Source organism: Lissotriton helveticus, chromosome 2_1, assembly GCF_964261635.1.
Source record: "Lissotriton helveticus chromosome 2_1, aLisHel1.1, whole genome shotgun sequence".
Classification (NCBI taxonomy): Eukaryota; Metazoa; Chordata; class Amphibia; order Caudata; family Salamandridae; genus Lissotriton; species Lissotriton helveticus.
In genome coordinates this window covers 1,165,292,397-1,165,314,632 of record NC_136059.1, presented here as the reverse complement: position 1 = coordinate 1,165,314,632, position 22,236 = coordinate 1,165,292,397, and positions in this window count along the sequence as shown.

Sequence of the window (22,236 nt, the reverse complement as noted above, 5' to 3'; positions counted from 1 at the left end):
TACCCAGAAATGACAATACTTTCCATCCCCAGGTGGAAATTATATTCCAGAACCAACCGGACCATGTCCAGGTGCCTGGATCTTGGTGTAACATATGGGCAATATTATGGAGTCTGGTTATAGCTGAATAAACAGACGGTGCGTTATTAGGAATGAAAATGCAGCAACTAGATCCGATGACTCTACATGCCCCGCCCCTATCGGCCAGTATGACGTCAAGGACGAGACGATTCTGGAGCACGACAATTCTCATAAAGGATTGCTCTTCGGTTAAGTTACCTAGAGCAGAAGTAGTCTCGATCACTACTGCTTCAAGGGTTCTGGTTAATCTACGTATCAGTTTACTATTCACGACAGTACCTAAGTAGGGGAAGACACCTTTATTGATATCTATGTATTGTTCTAGAGCAGTTTCAGTATAATCGACAATCGGGAAATTTCTCTTGTGTCTAGTATGTACTAGATGGGAATTCCTATGATAGTCAGGTGGGGCTAGGAAAACTGGTGGCAGTAGGAAGGCAATGTAACAGGTTCCATCCCAATCAAGGGGCAGACGAACATATGCGGTCTGACCACAAACAAAATAAGAATGACGTGAAGCTTTGAAAATAGATTTCCTACTGTCACTATACTTGATAATAGTAGTACAATCACTATGGCCTACATGTACGGAACCATTATTTCGGACACATAATTCACCTTTGACTGGTAGTACTGACATGGCAGGTAAGTCTGGAGTAGAATCAGACTGAACATTCAGGACCATAAAATTCGAAGAATAATTACCCAAATTATAAACTTCATTTTCTAGATCTAACCCTGTTCTGTGGGGAAGACCTTGCTTGTCTGGGAAACATGTACTGTTCAGAAAAGACATATCTGTTGAGGATGACGTTAACGTGGACCATGCTCCACACGAACCATTATGTGAAAATGGATAAGGAAAGAGTGGCAGAACTCCCTTCGGTGTCTGGAAAGGGGGGAGTCGACCACACACCCAACAATTTGTGGCATTGCTGGTCTGGTGTGAATAATGTAACATGCGGATAAAAGAATTATTACGCATAGCAAGACGATAAGAGAGTTCATGAGGAGGCAGATCACTAAACGTGTGCTCTACTGTAACATTAGCAGACTTATTTACATGAGAAACTGGAAAATACAAATAAAATGCATAACTGGTGCAGGAAATCATAATGCTAAAATATAGCAGAAAACATAAAATAATAGTGCAACTTTTAGAGTTCTCACTAACTCTCTCTCTGTGGGGGTCTATTATATACATGTCAGAAACCGGTCTAACCGTTTCACCTAGGGGAGGACTTAGACAATCAAACTGGCTGACTTATTTTACTAGACCTTAGTTTAAGCTTATACTCCTGTTGCGGAGTTTTCTCTAACAGGGAAGGGTTCGTAGCAATGTCTTTTGCGGGACAGTCCTTAAGAATAGTACTTTGGCAGTTTTTAGAATCCTCGGAAATGTTCTTTGAAACTGGTTTCAGTCCATAAAACTTTTTTAAATGCGACAGATGCACCCAGCCTTTTCTGCCCTCCAACTTCACGGCTGTACGGGTGGTTAGGAGGACCAGTCGGGGTTCCTTCCAGCGAGGCTCCAGCGGACTTGAACGATCAAAGTTCCTGACAAGAACCATGGATCCGGGAACGATTTCATGCGGTGCCACCTCGGTATTGTCTGGAAATGCGGCGGAAACCTGTGAACGACAAGAGTTGAGGGCAGACATCAAGGAAGCTAGGTAATCTGTCAGCATATTACTTGAAACATCAGTAATACTTCGGGGTCTAGGTGTACCCCACATATTAGGGGGGCGGCCGAATACGACCTCGTACGGGGACAGACCTGATCTGGAATGTGCGACCATGCGCATATAAAACAGAGCAACTGGCAGAGCTACTAGCCAATCTACACCTTTCTCTTTACATACTTTTGCAATTCGAATTTTCAGGGTCTGATTATGTCTCTCTACGAGACCGGCTGCTTCAGGATGGCGTACACAATGAAACTTCCACTGGTACCCTAACAACAGGGAAATATGTTTCATAAGCTCGGATGAGAATGGCTGGCCGTTGTCTGAATATACGACTCTTGGGAGTCCGTAGCGGGGGAAGAATTCACGAACCAACTGCTTGGCAGTGGTCGCGGCTGTGTAATCTGGGACTGGATATGCTTCTGTCCACCTGGACAAAGCGCATACAACTACGAGGACATACTTGAAACCTCGACATCGCTCCATCTGAATATAATCCATTTGGAGGACTTCAAAAGGGTGGTCAGGAGGCTGGAATCCACCTTGTTCCACCGGAACACTTTTACCTGGATTAAACTGACAACATATCATACAGGTACGGACTTTCTGCTTGGCTGCAGCTCGTAAATGCTTGTTGAACCAAATGGTCTGGATACTATCTAACATAGCTTTTTCTCCTAAATGTGCTGGACTATGTGCGGTATTGATAATGACTTGAACCATAGAGTCGGGGAGAAACCATGTGGCTTTACCCTTCGTTACCCATCCCTGATCTGTCTGGACCCCTCCTTGTTCGGACCATTTCTTGATTTCATCGGGAGTAGCATGTAACTGGATATCTATGACATCTTGAGTGGGGTCCTTAACTGTCATACAGGTAGTTGGATCTGGAGTATGTGTCTGTGTCTTATTAACTGGAATGTCTGGTGTCTGAGCTGTAAGCTTGGCTGTGCGATCTGCTAGATCATTACCTTGAGAAATGATGTCAGTAACTTTCGTATGTGCTTTGCATTTCATAATAGCAATAGATGTCGGTAAGTGTATGGCATCTAACAGAGCTTGAATAAGGAGACCATGCTGAATCTTGGTTCCATGAGAAGTCATGAAACCTCTCTCCTGCCAGAGCACTCCAAAGTCGTGTATGACTCCGAATGCATAACGTGAATCTGTGTAAACATTAACTTTCAGGTTTTTAGCGTGTATGCAGGCTTGAGTCAGAGCAACTAGCTCTGCTGCTTGAGCAGACAAGGTGTCAATACGGTGTGTTTCAATAACTTCAGTGTCAGTAGTCACTGCATACGCGGCTACTAGTTCTCCTGTACTTGTTCTCATACATGAACCATCCACATAAAGTGTCAGGTCGGGATCTGGTAATGGAATATCTGTCAAGTCTTGTCTTGGCTTAGTCATAGTGTTAACTACTTCCACACAGTCATGTGTGGCAGGATTTGAATTAACTGACGGTAAAAGTCCACATTTGTAAAGCGCACAATCACCCGTAAGGGTCTCTAGGCGCTGGGGGGCCGTCGGGAAGATTAAGCGAGCTATTGCCCAGAGTCACATGGTGCTGGGCTAACCTGCCGCCGGAGCCGGGGATCGAACCGTGGTCCCCAGATTCCAGCGTCAGTAGCCCTGGCCGCGGCGCCACACCTCTCCCACTAACAGTGTTGCAGGATTTAGAACGTTGCAGCGTCTGATTTCTATGTGTGGCTGGAACAGTGTCAATTCATAACCTGTTAAACGTGCAATTGTCAAGTGCTGAGTCTGTGTTCGGTTTAAAAGAACTTCCACGGAGTGTGGGACTTGTACTGTCAAGGAATGTCCTAATACTATGGAATCACTTTGTCTGATAGCTAGTGCTGCGGCTGCAACTGACTTGAGGCACGCAGGCAGAGCCTGGGCTACAGGATCTAATGTGCTCGAAAAATAAGCACAGGGCTTGTATTGTCCTGCTTGATCTTGTGTGAGAACAGATAATGCTGTACCTTCGCGTTCAGTGACGAAAAGTGTAAAAGGCTTACTGTAGTTCGGTGTAGCTAGAACTGGAGCTTGGCATAGGGCTTTCTTTAATTCATTGAAACTAAGTGTATGTTCAGATGTCCAAGGGAGGACAGTCGATACGGCTGCCTCCTGTGTCGTTAACTGTATCAGTGGTTTAGCTAGAAATGCATACTGAGGAATCCATTGTCTGCAGTAAGAAGTGAGGCCGATAAAAGCACGTACCTCCTTCTGGGTCTTGGGCTGAGGAAGACTCGCAATTAACTGGATACGGTCAGGTGTCAACTGCCTACCCCTCTTGGACAGTAAGTGGCCTAAATAGATCACTTGCTGGACACAGAATTGAAGCTTAGAAGGGGACACCTTGTGCCCCATCTCGGCAAGGAAATACAAGACTGTAAGGGATGCTCGCTCGCAAGCACGTTCAGAACGGGCTGTGATCAGTAGATCATCGACATACTGGAGCAGGGCAGTGTCAGTTGGCATGTGAATATTGTCTAGTTGTCTCTTAAGTGCTTGACTGTAAATACTAGGACTTTCTGTGAAACCTTGAGGAGCTCGTGTAAACATATAGCTCCTTCCATTTAAACAAAATCCGAAAAGGAACTGGCTGTCTGGATGAATGGGGACACTAAAAAATGCGTTCTTGAGGTCTATGACTGAAAAAAATGAGGCTTCAGAATCAATGGCTGTCAATAGGGAAGAGATATCTGGGACAACTGGGTACTGGGGAATAATACATTTGTTGAGTTCTCGAAGGTCAATCACTAATCGATATACTGGGGGTGCATTTGGATCAGTACGTTTCATGACTGGAATGATCGGAGAATTACATACATTGGAGTCAGTTTCTACAACTACTCCTTGAGCGATGAGCTCGTCAATAATTTTGGATAAGGCTGCTACAGCCTCAGGTGGCAATCTGTACTGTCTGATTCGTGGTAACACTACACCTGGCTTGAGAGTCACACGATGGGGTGTGATTTGCATATAACCAACATCAGTTGGACCTTGTGCCCATAGATGCTGCGGAACATTGGACAATCTCGGATCAAAATCTCGTAATACATAGTGACCCTTGAAGTCACGTAGGAACAATCGTATTCCCTCGGGGGAACAGCAAATAACTGCACCTAATTCTTTCAATGTTTTAATACCTAACAAATTTTCTGGACATGACTTCGCAAGTAACAGATCAGTAGTGCGGGACAATGGACCTACTTCTAGAGTAACTGGCTTAGATATCTCATTTACAATAGGCTTTCCTGAAAATCCAAGGGAAACATTTCTAGAGCCTGAGAGCGGAGCCCCTGGAACTTCGGCGTGACTGATGGTGGTCCTACTTGCCCCTGTATCAATCATAAACTTTCTGTCTTTCCCTAATACTTGACTATAACCATAGGGACCCTCTTGATCTACAGGTATCTCGATGAGAGGCAAGCCTACCTCCCTCTCTAGGCTGTTTCATGAGTACGGCTGATACTCTGGATACTCGGACTGCGCATACTGGTACATCTGCTGTGTAACATGCTGTGTTGCAGCAATAGGCTGTGGTGCTGGAACTGTCTGTTGTGCATTCTGTGGCTGAGAAGCCTGTGAAACTTGTTCTTGTCTAGGCGGACGTGGTCTTTCTTTAGTCTTACCAGTAGCTATATTGTGTTTCAGAACTGCACACTCGTTTATATAATGACCTGGCTGTTTACAATAATTGCATGTCCCTTTAACGGGAGCTGCAGAATGACTGGCTTGATTCGTACCCCTCTTCTGACTGTCTTGAGGAACAGATTGTGCAACTAGTACTTTCATTTTCGTGTCTTTCATACGTTTTCTCTCATGATCTTGCTCTTCTCTGATTCTATTCTGGTGGTATTGAAGCATCTGTAACATCTGGGACGGGGTATTAGCTTGCCAGGTACTTTCGACTTTTAAAACTCGATTCTTAACTTGTGGACTTGAATTCTCGACTAATTTAGTAACAAAAAGATGAGGGTATGACTCGCTACTTGTCTTGAGGCCACTGTTAATACTAAAGCATTTCTCAAATCTAGAATAAAAATCACTAGTGTCTTCGTCTTGTTTCTGTTTACAGGCTGAGATTGCATCCCAGTCTTCCTTTTTAGTGGCTAATAATCTTGGCAAAACTTGTATTAACAGTTCTGGTAATTCTTTACATTTTTCTCCTAGACCGGTACCTGGTACTCGTATCTTATCTTCAGCTTCGAGAACTGCCCAATCGATCTTTTTCTCTCCCACCTCCCAATCTTTTTCCTTGAGTTTCTCGTATACCCCTGCGGGCAACAGGACCTTTAACATTTTAATAATATCTGGATACGTGTATTCTCCCATACGGAGCATGTCCTTTAATTCTCGGTGGAACCCTGCTGGATCTTTGTCATGACAGGGAATTAATTTCTTCATCTCTAAGAGTTCCATCTTTGTAATCGGAGTGTAAACAAACACTCGTTGCATTTCACCATCTGTTGTCCTAACTGGGTGTACTTCTCGTAACGGATTCTGTCTATCTATGTAAAAAGGGTTTACTTTCTGGGGGTGGGACATGAACAAAATGCGGGTTCAAAAACGTTCTATATTTGTGGCGCTGTTCTAGAATGACACTAATTAAATCGGTACCTAGACCTTTCCATCTATACTGGAGTAACTCGTTCAGGACATCGTGTAACGGACCTGGATCAGAATGTTGACCCTCATACAGAGTAATGAGGTGCTGGATCATATACATACCCACCAGTCGCTGCTCGGCTGGGGGCAGTTTCAGAAACATTTGTGCCACTATTTCGTCTGGAAAAGTGGTAGAATCAGTAATCCATCGGACTGCTGATCGGACTAGTTCTTGTTCATGCATAGTACTTAATTCACTGTAACCGATTCGTGATTTCAGAATGTGATCGGTAGCTTGAAATACTTGTTCTAGAGAACCTTGTTCTGGTGCTGGATGATGTAAAACTGACTTGTGTTCTAGGCGCAAATGGCGATCTGGAAATCTAGATTTTCCTACATACGCTATTCTAGTGGGATTCTCGTCCTCTACCTCTTCAGTAGAGTCATTTTCTTTCTCGCTTACTTGTGCTGCTTTACGTTGTTCGTGTAACTTTAGTATTTCCTTACGAATGTTCTTGTACATACTCTCTATACTACTGATAGTCTTGTGTTTACCCTCGGCTATATTATCACTCCACCTTGTCAGGATTTTCATTTCGGCCGGATCTTTAGTCGGGGAATCTTGTTCTCTTATTAGACAATTAATCAGAAACTTTAATAACATGAGCTGGATCTCAGCTTTCCTTTGAGACATGGCTTCGCCAATACTTTCTGGATCATCCCCTGTACGGATGAAACGATATATTCTGTCTAGATCTCCTTTCATATCTGGTAGGGTGTCCAAATACCCGGTCACCCGTCTTACACGGATGGAATATATTACTGTACTATCATCACCTGCAACTGGATCATAGCGGCATTCAGTGAGAGCTCGTCGGATATCTGCAACGGACTTATATTTGGGCGTACGCTGTAACGCACATTCATGTAACTCGGCCAACGTTCTACGTTGGTGCGGTGGCGGGGTACCAGGAGGACCCCCTCCTGCGGCCCCTAAACTGGAATCATCGACTGATACTCGTCGTACCGGTGCGGTGGGAATTTGTAATGTAGGCTGGACCGGGGGTACCGTAGCGGGTACTGCAAAGGGTGCCCCGGTGTCTGGGGGAGCAGGAATTGCCTGATTTACAGGGACTGGCGGAACAGGATTTGCATATTCTGGGACTGTGTCGTCCAAATAGGACGAGATGAAAATATCAGCTGCGGTCGGTTTGTGACGTAGCTTGGTCGGAACTAATGGTGGCGGAAAATTACTGGATGCCTCCGGGGTCGCTTTTGGCAAGCCCTCGGCAAGAAGAGGATACATACCCTTGATGAGGGCATTCCTCTGTCTGTCTGACTGTTCGGTTTTGACTCGTTCACCTATCTCGATTAATTCCCTTTCTTGGGCTCGTTCTAAAGATTCTCTACTTAATTCTGACTTTCTGATTTCTTTTTCGGTTCTTCTATGAGATTCTTTACGCCATAACTCGATGGCATCTTTCTGTGACTGTCTGGCTTTCTTTTTCCATAATGCTTCTTCTACTCTCATGATGCACTCGGCATCCCACGTACCTGATACGGGCCATCTATACTTTTCCTCTAACTCTTTGGTATACTCTACCCATAAATCTAGATATAATATGGCACTTATGCCATGCTTTTGATACATAAAATGACCTGGACTGTCCCTAGGCGGGACAGGAACTGCTGCTTCTAGCAGGCCTTTTCTGGTTTTTAACTGACGTAGTTTAGAAAATAAGGGCATGACTGAACTGTAATCTAGACACAATACAATACACAATGAACACGATAATTACTCCACATTCATACCACGACATTAAAAATACATGAAGAACATTTAAAATAACAGTTCGAACAGAATACTACCTGGAATACTGAAAACAGAATACATGAATTTTCTCGAGAACAGAACTGACTAGAACAGAAACTAGATGCACTGCTGAAACAGTACGAAACTTACCGGTCTCATAAAGAGACACGTCAGGACCCGCATCCACCGAAGTGGACACTTCGTTTTGGGTCTGTGTACCACCAACCCACGGACCAGAGTCAATTAGACTGACCCTGTCTAGATACTACCCCAGCAATGGTACTCACCGGGCAGCAAGAATGGAAGGCCTCGGACTGGACTGGACTGCTTCGACGCCGGACGGACGAACTTCGGACTTCTGTTACGGGTGGGCCTCCGGATACCTCGGACCTTGGACTCTCGGCTTGGGCTCTGGTCGGGACTCGCCGCGTTCCTCCACCGCCTCGTCTGGATGCTGGACCGCCACCTCCGTCTCCTCCGTGGGCCTGAGGGATACTTGAAGCAGAAATATCTGCACGTGCATGGTATGGTTCCGTCACGGCTGCAGAGGGTCAGGGGGCCGGCGTGGCTTCACCGGCGCGTGGGGAAAGGGCAAGTCCCTGTTCGGGCGCCATTATGTGGTATATAAATAAATAATACCGGATCTAGGTTTTACTGGACATAGCAATAACGGCGTAACATTTAATAACAGTGCACAAATATATATACTAAAACAGTTACATTACAATGAATTACAGTAGGCGGAGCAGTGGGTGTAACAGGGCGTATACATAGACATGTGATGTAAACGTAACAGAATATGTCATAAATGGGGCGGAAACATGGAGGGGGCTACCTAAGGAGCCGGGACCTCTAACCTAATGGTGCGCGCAAACTGACAATGACGTGTTACTAGGAGAAGCTGGGGGCTATGAACTCTGTGCTAGGAGCAGAGACTGAAGTCTGGAGAGTCAGGGCGACATGTACCTAAACAGTATCTGGTATCTGATGTTTAGAGAACATGTTGATAGAATCCAAAAGTTATCGGGGTAAAGGCTAACGGACTCTAAGACTGGAGCATGCATTATTCTACATGTAGTGCGTGATGAAGAATATTAAATGACCATTAAATGCAGTATTTCTCTTACATGGAGACGTAAAGGCTAGACAATGACGGAAACTATTGATGCGATTCAGTAGCTTAGGAATGCAGAGAAGGAGGGCTGGACTGATAACTAGAATCATAACATACTCTTGGCAGACTCAGAGGCAGAGCCAGGCTGAGCCGGGCACTGTGAGGCAGGAAGTAAGTGAAGGGTCGAGGATACAGGTGGGGGCTGTATCGCTCCTCAGCGAGGACTCAGAAGACAGGAGCTGAATCTGGTGTCCGGGCCCTTTTGAGGCCTAGAAACGGGGACTTTACAATAAAATAACGTGCACACTGAGAAACGTGGCAACGTAACTTTACATAGGCCTAATATTCGTAGTATTCACGAGAACTGAAAACTGGCATACTAGTGATGGACACAACTATAATTGCGTCTTTAATCAAACATGGGGATACATATGCATATTTAATCATGCACACATAACATAAGATGGAGGACACGTAGGGACACAGAACATGGCAAAATTTACTTTTCCACAAGAGGCAACAGAGCAGGAGAGGTGACGGGGCAGGAGAGGCAACAGGGCAGGAGAGGTGACCGGGCAGGAGAAGTGACAGGGCAGGAGAGGCAACAGGACAGGAGAGGTGACCGGGCAGGAGAAGTGACGGGGCAGGAGAGGCAACAGGGCAGGAGAGGTGACCGGGCAGGAGAAGTAACAGGGCAGGAGAGGCAACAGGACAGGAGAGGTGACTGGGCATGAGAGGTGACTGGACAGGAGAAGTGACGGGGCAAGAGAGGCAACAGGGCAGGAAAGATGATTGGGCAGGAGAAGTGACAGGGCAGGAGAGGCAACAAGAAAGGAGAGGTGACCGGGCAGGAGAAGTGACGGGGCAGGAGAGGCAACAGGGCAGGAGAGATGATCCGGGACGGAGAAGTGATGGGGCAGGAGTGGCAACAGGACAGGAGAGGTGAACGGGCAGGAGAAGTGACAGGCACGTAACGTGACGGGCAGGTGAGTTGACGGGGCAGGTGAGGTGACGGGGCAGGAGATGTGACGGAGCAGGAGAGGTGACAGGGCAGGAGAGGTGACCGGGCAGGAGAGGTGACCGGGCAGGAGAAGTGACGAAGCAGCAGAAGTGACATGCAGGAGCGGTGATTAGGCATGAGCAGGAGTGGTAACCGGGCAAGAGCGGTGAACGGACAGGAGCAGTGAACGGGGCAGGAGAGATGGGCGCGTGTTTTGTCTAGTGGTTGTTTTAATCATCTAAGGTAGCGCAGATGGGTAATATGCCTGCTACAAAGAACGGATACCATGCATATCAAAGAGCAATATTTTATGTGCATAGTTCAGTGGGTACTGCTTTGTGTTCACTTCCTGAATGAAAGGACACTTGAATACATATGGCCTGACAGTTCGGGCTGGACTGTTCCCATTGGATGCAGGATTGAGACTGGTTTGCATATGGCTGGGTCCAAACTGGAATGGCATGGTGAGGAAAAATTGATTGATTTAGGCCCAGATCTCTGTACAGGGGTGGATGTATGACATTGTTCTGTATTCTGTCTGTCAGTTGTTCTTTTTGCTTTTGTCACCCGAGTGGGACGGGTATACCCAGGCATGGGTCCCTTGCACTCCATGCCACTGGAATCAAGCTATCCTGACTGATGAGGGCTGAAAGACCAAAACCGGTCCTAGGATGCTTGTTTCCAGTCCAGGGAGGACCTGGCCTGGCAGTTTGGGCTGGACTGTTCCCATTGGGTGCAGGATCAAGACTGATTTGTATATGGCTGGGTACAAACTGGAATGGCATGGTGAGGAAAAATTGATTGATTTAGGCCCAGATCTCTGTACAGGGGTGGATGTATGACATTGTTCTGTATTCTGTCTGTCAGTTGTTCTTTTTGCTTTTGTCACCCGAGTGGGACGGGTATACCCAGGCATGGGTCCCTTGCACTCCATGCCACTGGAATCAAGCTATCCTGGCTGATGAGGGCTGAAAGCCCAAAACCGGTCCTAGGATGCTTGTTTCCAGTCCAGGGAGGACCTGGTCTGGCAGTTTGGGCTGGACTGTTCCCATTGGGTGCAGGACAAGACTGATTTGCATATGGCTGGGTCGAAAATGGAATGGCATGGTGAGCAAAAAACAATGGATTTAGGCCCAGATCTCTGTACTGGGGTGAATGTATGACATTGTTCTGCATTCTGCCCATCGGTTGTTCTTTTTGCTTTTGTCACCCGAGTGGGACGGGTATGCCTAGGCATAGGTCCCTTGCACTCCATGTCACTGGAATCAAGCTATCCAGGCTAATGAGGGCTGAAAGCCTATCACCGGTCCTCAGATGCTTGTTTGCAGTCCAGTGAGGACCGGGCCCAGCAATTTGGGCTGGACTGTTCCCATTGGGCGTAGGATTAAGACTGATATGCATATGGCTGGGTCCAAACTGGAATGACATGGTGAGCAAAAAAACGATATATTTAGGCCCAGATCTCTGTACTGGGGTGAATGTATGACATTGTTCTGCATTCTGTCCACCTGTTCTTTTTTCTGTATTATGATTGAGCAGCTAGCTGGCTAACATGAATATGAAGGAGCCTTTGTGGGTTTATGTTCTCCTGAAGAGTCCCTTTCTCTTCTGAGCCCTGCTTAAAACATGTGTACAGGAGGAGCCCTGTATTCATGTCCTCAATGTTTGAGACAAAAAAATACTCATGGATTTCTGAAAAATGAGAGTAAAAGCATTAAGGTAACATGTTGTTCCTGCTTATATTTCGCACGCTTTACATAAACCAGTATTCCCTATTAGGGTTTGCTTTTTCCTGAATGAAACCTCAAATAAAAATGTTTATCCATTGTTTGAATTAAATAACGTTATAAGCTGTAACTGGTCAGTGAAATGCTAAACGTAATACAAATTGGTATGATTTGCTATTTCTAGCCACACCTCTGACTCCGCCCACTGATCCAATCTTCCGTTATTCCTGCCCCCTGATTCTCCACCCACAGTTTCCCTACTTTTTTTCCCCCACTTCGACCACTGATATAGCAGACAGAATTTGTTGAACACATCTTTAGGGAGTGACCTGCAGTACTGTAGAGCTGCTGAGACACTGACGGGCCACACTGGAGATTTCAAAGCTACACTGGCCTGAGAATGGGGGTGCCGTCCCCATGAGTGGGCTCTCCAAAATTGGGAAAGGAAAATCTGCAGGCGGGGTATTTAAAAAAGAGACGGCGATGTGCCTCAATTGTGCCACTGGCGAGGCACTCACACATGGGGGGGGGGCAATCAGGAAGCGTTTTGGTGCCAAAGTCAGATTCAATTCAAAGTCAAACTTCATTTTTAGTAAAATATTAAAACATATAGGGCCATATTTCCATTTTGCAATTTCCTAGATAGCCAATCCCAAAAATCGCTATTTAGGAAATGCAAAATGGAATATACAAAAATAGAGATTTCCTAATAGTGATTCCTACAGAGTATGAATCGCTATTTGGAAATTTCTATTTAGGAAATGCTAAACCATTCGTAAGTATGGCCCTGAAGGCCCATAGGTACGAATGGTTTTGTATTTCCAAATTTGCAATTTCCTGCTAGGAAATAGCAAATTTGGAAATTGAGGGGCCATATGTATCAAAAAGTCATTTTGCGATTCTCAAATATAGATTTTTTGCAAGTCGCTATTTGAGAATCGCAAAATGCTATGTATGTAGGATTTGCAATAAATTTTGCGAATCCTACATATTCCTTAATTGCAAATCTCAAATTGCGATTCGCAATTAAGGAATGCCTCCCCATTCATTCCTATAGGAATGAATGGGAAGACATTCTCAATTTACGAATAGCAATTTGCGAATCGCAAATTGAGAATGCAATTTCAAGGGTGCAGCGGTGTCTCAAGGACACCCTGTTGCACCTCTGAAATAAGGATGGGTGCACATGTGGCGCACATACATGCCCTAAGAGCATGTATGTGCTTCACATAGCACTTTGAAAAATGCGCACTTTTCAAAGAAATCGCAAATTACCACCAACTTGGAATTGGTGGTAATTTGGGATTCCTTAAGGCGAAATTGCACTTTTTTGGTGCTTCTTACATTGCATTTAAGGAATCGCAAAATTTGCAATTCCTTAAATGCAATTGCAAAATAAGGAATAGCAAATTTAGCGATTCCTTATTTTGCACGCACATTTGCTACATACATACCATTTAGCACAAATGCGTTCACAAACGTTACACAAACGCATATGTGCTTGATACATATGGCCCTGAAAACCAAGGGTGCCTATTGGCCTAAGACCCCCATGATGCATCTCCCAAAAAGTAGTGTACCTGTAAAGCACACAAATGACCTCGGGGGAAGAGTGCGATTTATGGCACTTTAAAAAAGCATTTTGGGGTGCTTTTTATGTGCACATAGTTACCATCGACTTGCATTCAATGGTAATAGCATTTCATAAATCCCCATTTCGATTTTATGAAATGCTTTGTATATGTGCTTAGGAAATTGAAAATAGGAAAATCCCTATATGCAATTTCCTATATAGGGAGCAGCAAAATGCGATTTCTCCGAGGTAGAAATCAAATTCAGACTTCATTTTAATAACACTTTTTAAAAGAGCATTCACATTAAAACATATCGTTCCCCTTCAAATATATAGCTGCTCACATCCACCTCTAAAGTGCAAGTGCTAAATTGGCAGTCCTAGCCGCTGCAGTTAGTATTTTAGGTTGCAACTCTATCGCAGTGTTTCATCTTTAGTGTACCTATGTTGACAGCTCGCAGGCACATGATTTTGTGCATGGGTTGTACTCCCTCAAATTAAAATATTATTTCAAGGTAAAAGCAGAAGTAAAACTGAACTCTGCGGCTTTGGAATACATTATAAATACACTGTATACTCCAATGTGTAGTTTTTAACAATTTTTATATGTGATCTCTGGGCCATAATTATTTTTATAGCCATTCGTTAATAGGTGGAGTGGGTAGCAAAGGTTCTAACGGTCTCAATGCATGCAAGAAATATAGGCCCCATGCCCCGGTGTGTCAGTAAAAAAATACATCTATAATTGGTTTGTAGTGGATCCCTCGAACACCTGGGCCTGGTGCAGCTTCACCTGATGGACTAATAATAGCTTGGCACCTGTAGGGATAATTGAGTAAACCAATAGAGACGCATCAAAGCAGACCTCCTTCCAAAGAAAAGCGTTCATGGTGCATAGAAAGACAGAACAAAAGTTTGCTCGCATTTTGATAGCAGACCTATTGTACATGCGATTGAAAGTTGCAGTTAAATAAAAAATGTGTTGCCTTGACATATACATTTTCAAATCAAAAGAATATACGGTAAATAGAAATACAATAATCAGGTGTAACATAAATTAACTCGTCTGTTATAAAGTGATATATTTGATGATGAAAATGAGGGAAACGAAGGTGTATGTAGTAAACATTATTAAAACATTGACTGGTGACTGATCACTTTAAGAGAATGTAAAATATTCATCCTGCTCAAGCAGTACCTTATCCAGCTAAACAGTTTCTAATCCCACTAAAGGGCTACTGCGGATAATTATGAACTTTTTTTGGAATGCATAAGTGACCAATCAGCCCTAGGAACCTACCCCCTTTTGTGGAGGACTGCTCGTCACATTGAGATCTCTTTAGTGAATGCTCATCCAATTATGCGGTGAACGCACTTTTTTCAAAGCTCAATGCAGTGTTGGCTGTTGTATTATTTTGTCATTCTCAGTATTCTTAATTGTGTTTCAGAAACACATGCAGGGGCATATTACCAAGGGTGTCGATAGGCGATTATCGCCGGTTTAGCGGCTGTTTTCGGCCGCTAAGCGGCGATAATTTTATCGCTTTATTAGCAAGCTGTCGCTAACTGATGTTAGCGACAGCTTTTAGGCGATAGCGAGCGGTTTGGGGCCCGCTTTGCATGTCAGCGATATTTATCGCTAATGGCATGCAAAGTGGGCGTACCCAACCTGTTAGCGACTGAAAGCAGTCGTAACGTCGCTATCGCCTATTAGCAAGGCAGGCGTAGCGATGGAAATATTCCCACTATCGCCTAAAACCAACGCCTGCTCAGACCAGTTCTTAGCCATGTTATCCAATGGGAGGTGGATAACATGGCTAAGATCATTTCGTCGCTAATGCGTGAATATCGTTGTATTCTCAGCGATATTCACAAATTTCGCCTGATTTTTATCACTTTTGAGATAAACCTTGCTAATAGCAAGTTATCTCAGCGATAAAAACCAGTGATGCGCGGTGATAAAAATATTGCCGCTAACCCTACTTAGCGATAAATATCGCTATTTGTTGGTAATATGCCCCACAGTTCGTTTTGGAAAGCAAACAAAATACCACAATCATCCTGATGAAAAAGTATTTTGCTTCTGGTTATCGGGGGTCTGTTTGTTTTCTCTGCCCCAGTCCACCAGTGGGGAAAGTCCCGTTTTTTATAGGGTAGGGATACCCCCATTTTGACACCAAGGACCTGTGGCCTATTGGGCCGTTAGGTCAAAGTTTTCCAACAGCAGAGCAGCTGATGATAGACTATCTAAACAAAGGTGGCTCCCCTTCTCCTAAATGTAGCAAGGGAACCACAAGTTTGACAGGTCAGTTGCCAAACTATGGTGGACATCCTGTTCTGGAAAACTCTAAATTATGCCCTTAGAGTCCAGGCAATTTGTAATAATGAAGTGCATTATCTTGGGTCTCGCCCAGTGCTTAATTTGAACCTGTGGTTTCCTTATGATAGTCTGCCACATGGTGGTGCTGTCTGTCTAATTGAGAAACATGCACAACAACTGTTGTTTGTTTATGCAATCTGTCTTAAAAATGGAAAATACCTGTTTCTGGAGCCATTCTTATAGTTTTGGGGACTGGAATAGTCTAACTTGTCACACTTGGAGGAGTGCGATGGTTAGTGTTGGGGCTGATATTGGCAGTGCTGGCAGTGGCAGTAGGTGGTGCAGGCTGCAGTGGCTTCCTGACAAGGGCCCAGTACTTATTTTTTCACAAATTAAGCACTGTGCCAACAGCTGTGGCTCTACATGGGTTCCTGGCTTCAGGCAGGTCACTTACCACAGTATCATTTTCTTCTTCTTCGACTGGTACACGTCGTCTGGGTACATCAATTTTCCCTAACCATGAGATGTTTCTCGTAATAGTTTCACTGCCCTTCTTTACCAAGACCATAGTGTTGTCAACCCTAAATACTGTCCACACCCCTGGTTTAAAAGGTGTCCTGAATTTACATCCTCGTGTGTGGTCTCTGATGATGGCTTTGATGCCTGGCAAGATCATCCGTGCCTTTGCCCGCAACCTTTGGCTCATACGCATGCTGTTCTGGCGGTCATATGGTGGATGGATCCATGCATGTGCACCGAGATTGTCTCAGTAGGGTCCATCGAACATCAGTTTCCACGGGGCTCATTGGATAGCACAATGCAGTGTTTAGTGGTATTCACAGAAGAATCTCTTGAGGTTGAGTTTAGGGTTTGCTCCTTTAGCCACTGCAATCCAGAACGTCTTGTTCAAAGTGGCCATTGCGGAGTGACACGGGGGTGATGTATTCCCAGGTGAATAAGGAGGTCTTTGAATTCTCATCCCTGGAAAGGTGGTCTGTTATTGGTTTTGATCTCGACTGCCAGACCAAACATTACAAAATTATTTTCCAGTACTGGTGCAATGTTAGAAAATCCATCAAGTCGATCACCTCGACGATGGTGTGTTTGGAGCAGTTGTTCACCATGGCCATTGTGACTCTTCCATCTTGAAAACTCGTAAAGTGGAGGCTTACTTTGGACCACAGGTTTGTACAAGGTTCCTCTGTCATGATTGGTGCTGGGGATTCCTGAGAATTCTTCAGTTGGCTAGTAGGACACATTCACACCATCTCAACCACTGCTGCCTCGAGGTCAGGGAACCACACTTTTGGCTGCATGCGGGACTTTATCTTTACAGTTCCTTGGTGCCCACCATGGGCCAAAAATGCCATGACCACTTTGAATGGCCTTCCACACATATATAAATGAAAATGCCCACACACCCACTTGATTGCCAAAGCCTCTCGCTCAAGTTGTGTGAAGCGCATCTCAGTTGGAGTTAGCACCTTACTGGCAAATGCCAGCTGTACCTACCGCCCAGGTGCCAGTTCCTGGGTAAAAATAGCTCCCAAGCCTGTGGGACTCGCATCTACTAGCAGGTCCCTCTGCTTCTTGGGGTCAAAGTAGTCCATGGTGGTCTTGTTCAGGATGGCCTCCTTCACTTCCTGGAAGACCTCATCTTCCCTCTGGCCCCATGTCCAACCACCATCAACGTCGGCAAGGCTCTTGGCTGCTCAACAATGGTCGCCAGATCTGGAATGAATCTATCACAGTATGTGGCCAGCCCAGGAAACCACGCACTTTGAAGATGGTGTTAGGTGCTGGGACTTGTTTGATGGCCTGCCACTTTCTGGGATTGAGTTGTACCCCTTTCTAGTTGAGGATGTAGCCAAAGAACTCTATAGATATGTGAAACATCGAGGATTTCTTTTTGTGTAATGTGACTCCATGCACTCAGAAGAGCTTCAGGGTAGGTTGTGGGTGATGGTGCACTTCGGCAATCGGCGAGTAGGTGAGGATATCGTCACTCATGCTCCTGACAACCTGGAGCTCAGACAGAGTTTCCTTTATTGCATTTTGAAGTACCTCTGCCTCTGAGAATTAGGTGAAATTCAGCTGTTTGTACCGGTGTAGTCCCAGATGAGTGGAGAAAGTTGTTATATACCTACCCTCTTCCGAGAGGAGTACCTGTTAATATCTTGCATTCAGGTCTAGTTTTGAGAACCATTTCATGTTGTTCAGGTCGGCAATGATGTCGTCCATTGTGGGCATAATTTCTCGTTCCCCTTTGATGGCAAGATTCGGGAGATGCATGTGAATTCAGAGGCATATTTTTCCTGGCTATTTTTCCCCTATGACCATAGGGGACAGCCAGGGCATTGGTCCTGACACTTTCAATGCGGCCTTGCTTTTCAAGCTTGTCAAGCTCCTGCTCTGCCAGGTCTCAGGTGTAATGTCACACTGCGATGGCAGAGGGTCATGGGCTTGATAGAACGGTCAATGTGCAATTTTAACGGCAGGATTTTTAGGCACCCCAAGCCGCTGAAATGTTCATCAACCTGGAGCATCTTCACAGTCCAGGCAAATGACAAAAGCCCCAAATCTTCTGCAATGTAGCTTCCTAACAGGGAGCCATCTTTTTTGTTGATGACATGGAATGTTGTTGTGACTTCCTGGCCATTGGACCTCACTTGCATAATAGTTTGCCCTTGCTGGGGCAGTTTGGACTGGCTGCCATAGGTCTTAGTATGGGAAGGGGTAACAGTCAGCTTGGGACAGAGGCACTTGTACTGCTGGATCTTCTTGATGTTTACTGATGCACTTAGTCAATGAGGGTCTTTACTTCAGATCTTGCAATTTTGAGTACCAATGTGGACTGCTGTCTTCGGTGCCACTTCAGCCGGCTCGTAAATGAGATGATGAATGCTTCTTTATCGTCATCATCAGGGGACGAGTCTTCTAGCTGTCTACTTTGTCGTTGTGTGGAAGAGGTGTTGCTCAGCGGCCAGGGTGACTGCCTCCAGATCCTTGGGCTCACGGTTCGATCCCGGTGCTGGCTGCAGGTCAGCCCAGCACCGTGTGACTGTGGACGATAGCTTGCTTAATCTTCCGGACGGCCCCAGCGCCGGGACACCTCTCCGGAGGTAGCTGTGCACTTTACCAATACTGGAAATTGACACCGTTGTGAGTTTCTGGCAGTCCCAGGCAATTCTGGTTCATTCAGGGATAGTTGTTGTAATGCTTTGGGTGGTGTTCTCCCTCCTCTGGTGCCCCTTCTCCTGACCTCTGCTTGGCCCACTGATACAAAATGGTTACCTTTGCCACTATTAAAGCAAGTGCAACCTTTGGAGCAGTCATCAAGGAAATGTTCATCGCGGCAATTGTAGTTACAGCGACCCTTCGTAGACGGGAGGGCACGTGACTTGGTCGTGTCTGGTTTTCTTCTTGTATGAATAGCATGAAGGGGACTTTTCCTGGTACCTGGGTGATGGCGATGTCCATCTCGTTGGCCCTTATGGCTGACAGGTTGTGGGACCATGCTTAGATTAGGATATTGTCCAAACGGATGCTTGGTTGCCTCAGGATGAGGCCTTTAAGAGTCTTGTCATGACACCCTTGGATGATATGGGCTCTTATCGAATTCAGTGGGTCATCAGCAGTGCACATGATGGTCAGCTCAAGTAAGCGTGCATAGAATGCATCTATGGACTCTCACTCGCCTTGGCAGGCCTGCCGGAGTTTGAACCTCACAAAATCAAGATTTAGTTGGGGGCTGGAAGGAACATTGAGTGCTCTTCCGGCAGCCTCGTAGTCTGTGGCAGGGCGAGTGATGGGGAGATGTTCAAGCAATTTGTAGATTTCTTCCCTAGCTAGATTTCTGAAGCAGTAGAGAGTGCTTGATGGCCCCTTCTGTTTCTCGGTTGGCAACAACTTAGTACTCCAGTCTCCCTATCCAACTAGGAGATGCATTCGTAGGGTCAGCAAGTTTGCAAATGGTGGCAGGATTCCTACAAGTGCACGCTGCTGTGAAACTGTCTCTAGTGCTTCTGCACTCAGGGCATGGCATTTCTTTCATCAGCCATTGCTGTGGTCGCAGTGTGTTGTCACCTGCACCTAATGCCTTGATGCAAGCTTAACAGGGCTGAGGCAGAGAGGCAGCTGGGATGCAGGAATGCTGCCTGCCTGGCCAATCAACAGTACGGGTTTCCTCACGAGGGCATGGTGAGCCACAACATGCTTGATGACACGGGGTGAGCTCTGCTGTGTATTTCGGCACTGAAGCAGGAGACAAACTTGCTCTGGGGGGAAAATTACACAGTCTCCAGTGGGCTGCAGTTGATACCTCAAGATGCTGCAAATGGGCCCAGAATGAAGCGTGCGGCAGCTGAAGCGTCTCGGAGGCAGTGATCAAATGGGTGAGAGACGGCTGTCTGCTTGGAGTGAAGTTAGGGCACGTGGGAAAACACCCCTCTCCACCAATGAGGCAGGGGACCTTCTAGGAGGGTGGGGCCCCAGTTTAATGCAGGCTGTACTGCCCTGGAGGCATGTAAACACAAGCACACACTGACGTATAGTATGGGCAGAAGACTCGTGCAGATTATGCCCCTTCTTTTTATATCCTCTGGCCACGCCTGGCCAGAGAGCGTGAGAGGTGCATATTGTAGTGTCCAGTGTCACACAAAGTACACGCAGACACAGGTTGCAGGTCACAGCTCTTTATTTCTTGTCCTTCTTCCTCATGGTCTAACAGCTAACTGCCGTCCCTAGCCCCCGGCTCCTCCCTTTCCGCCCGCCCTCGTCCCCACTGGTGCCTGTCCTAGTGCCCTGCATGTATGGGCACTATTACATCTCCCCCCTCTGTAAACAAAAGACAAAATTATAAGCAACACAGCAGACTTTTTACATCCCCTTTGATTCATGTCATTGACTGTCTCTGCTTACAGCTCTTCAATGAGGCGAGACGGTTTTGTGATGATCCGTCTGGGGCGTGACTGGAGGTCAGGACTATCACGCTCGTTCTCATCGGCAATTTCCATCAATGCCTGACTGCGTGTGGGTAGTGTCTCTGGTTCTCTTTTCTCCACTCTCAGTTCGGTCAGCAGTTCCTTAACATTTGGTCCGCACTTTTTAAAGTACGTCACGTTGAGGGTAATTCTCCTTCCGTCGGTTTCTGCAGTGATCATAGTTCCCTTTTGTTGTATCACCTTCAGCGGAACCTCATGATACCTGCAGTCCGTTTTCCGGTGCTGCTCTTGTCACGCCAGCACCCAGTCTCCTTCTTGGATTTGAGGGGAAACGGCATGTCGCCGTTCATCGGCATAGTCCTTAATTTTTTCCTTCTTTATCTTGTCTCTGGCTGCGATCTCCTCATGGTCAGAGTTGGGATATTGTTCATTTGCCGTTGTGCTCATCATTGGTAGTCTTGTGCGCACTGGGCGTCCCAGCATGAGGGTGGCAGGACATTTGCCTGTGGTGGAATGAGGCGTGTTTTGGTATGCTCGCAGTACCTTATCGAGTGCCATCTGAAGGCTCTTTCCGGTGAGTTCGGCTTGCTGAACGGCCTTCTTGACCGTGGACATGAAACGTTCAATCATTATCATTCCGTTAGCCTGAGGCCATAGTGGTGTGATCTTCCGGTGCTTGAAGTTGAGGTGCTGAGCAAAATCAGCGAAGTCATGGCTGTTGAATGGAGGCTCATTGTCTGACTTCACCACTAGGGGGATGCCCCATGCGGCAAAGACCTCCTCTAAAATCGGAATGATGCTGGATGCTTTCGTGGACGTGCACAGTTGTGCTATGGGGAATCTGGAGTATTCGTCCATGATAACCAGGACATATTGGCTCGATTTGACTGGCCCAAAGAAGTCAATGGCAATGTGTTGCCAGACACCCTCCGGTAATGGAGACATTTGTAGGGGTGCGGGAGGATCCGGACGGCTCACCAGTTGACATGGCGGGCAGTCTTTCAGAGTTGTCTCTACCATCAGGTCTAGTGTTTGGAACCAGACCCTTTCACGGAGTGCTCTTTTTGTGGCTACTATGCCCCGGTGTCCTTCGTGTGCTAAATTAATTACCCCTTGTCTCAACTGTTGCGGGATCACTATTCGGGTGTCTCGTAAGATGAGACCATTTGTTGCTATTGACAGTTCGTCGTGGACATGTTTGAATGCCGCCATCTCCTGGTCGTTTTGTTCACTGCTTTGTGCGTGTCTCCAGCTGTTTGTTTGGATCCGACGTTTCACTTCTTGTAGGGTGACATCAGCTTGCGTCGCTTCACAGATGGCTTCCAGTGGAACAGCCGGGGGCCTAGCTTGGTCTACTACGAAG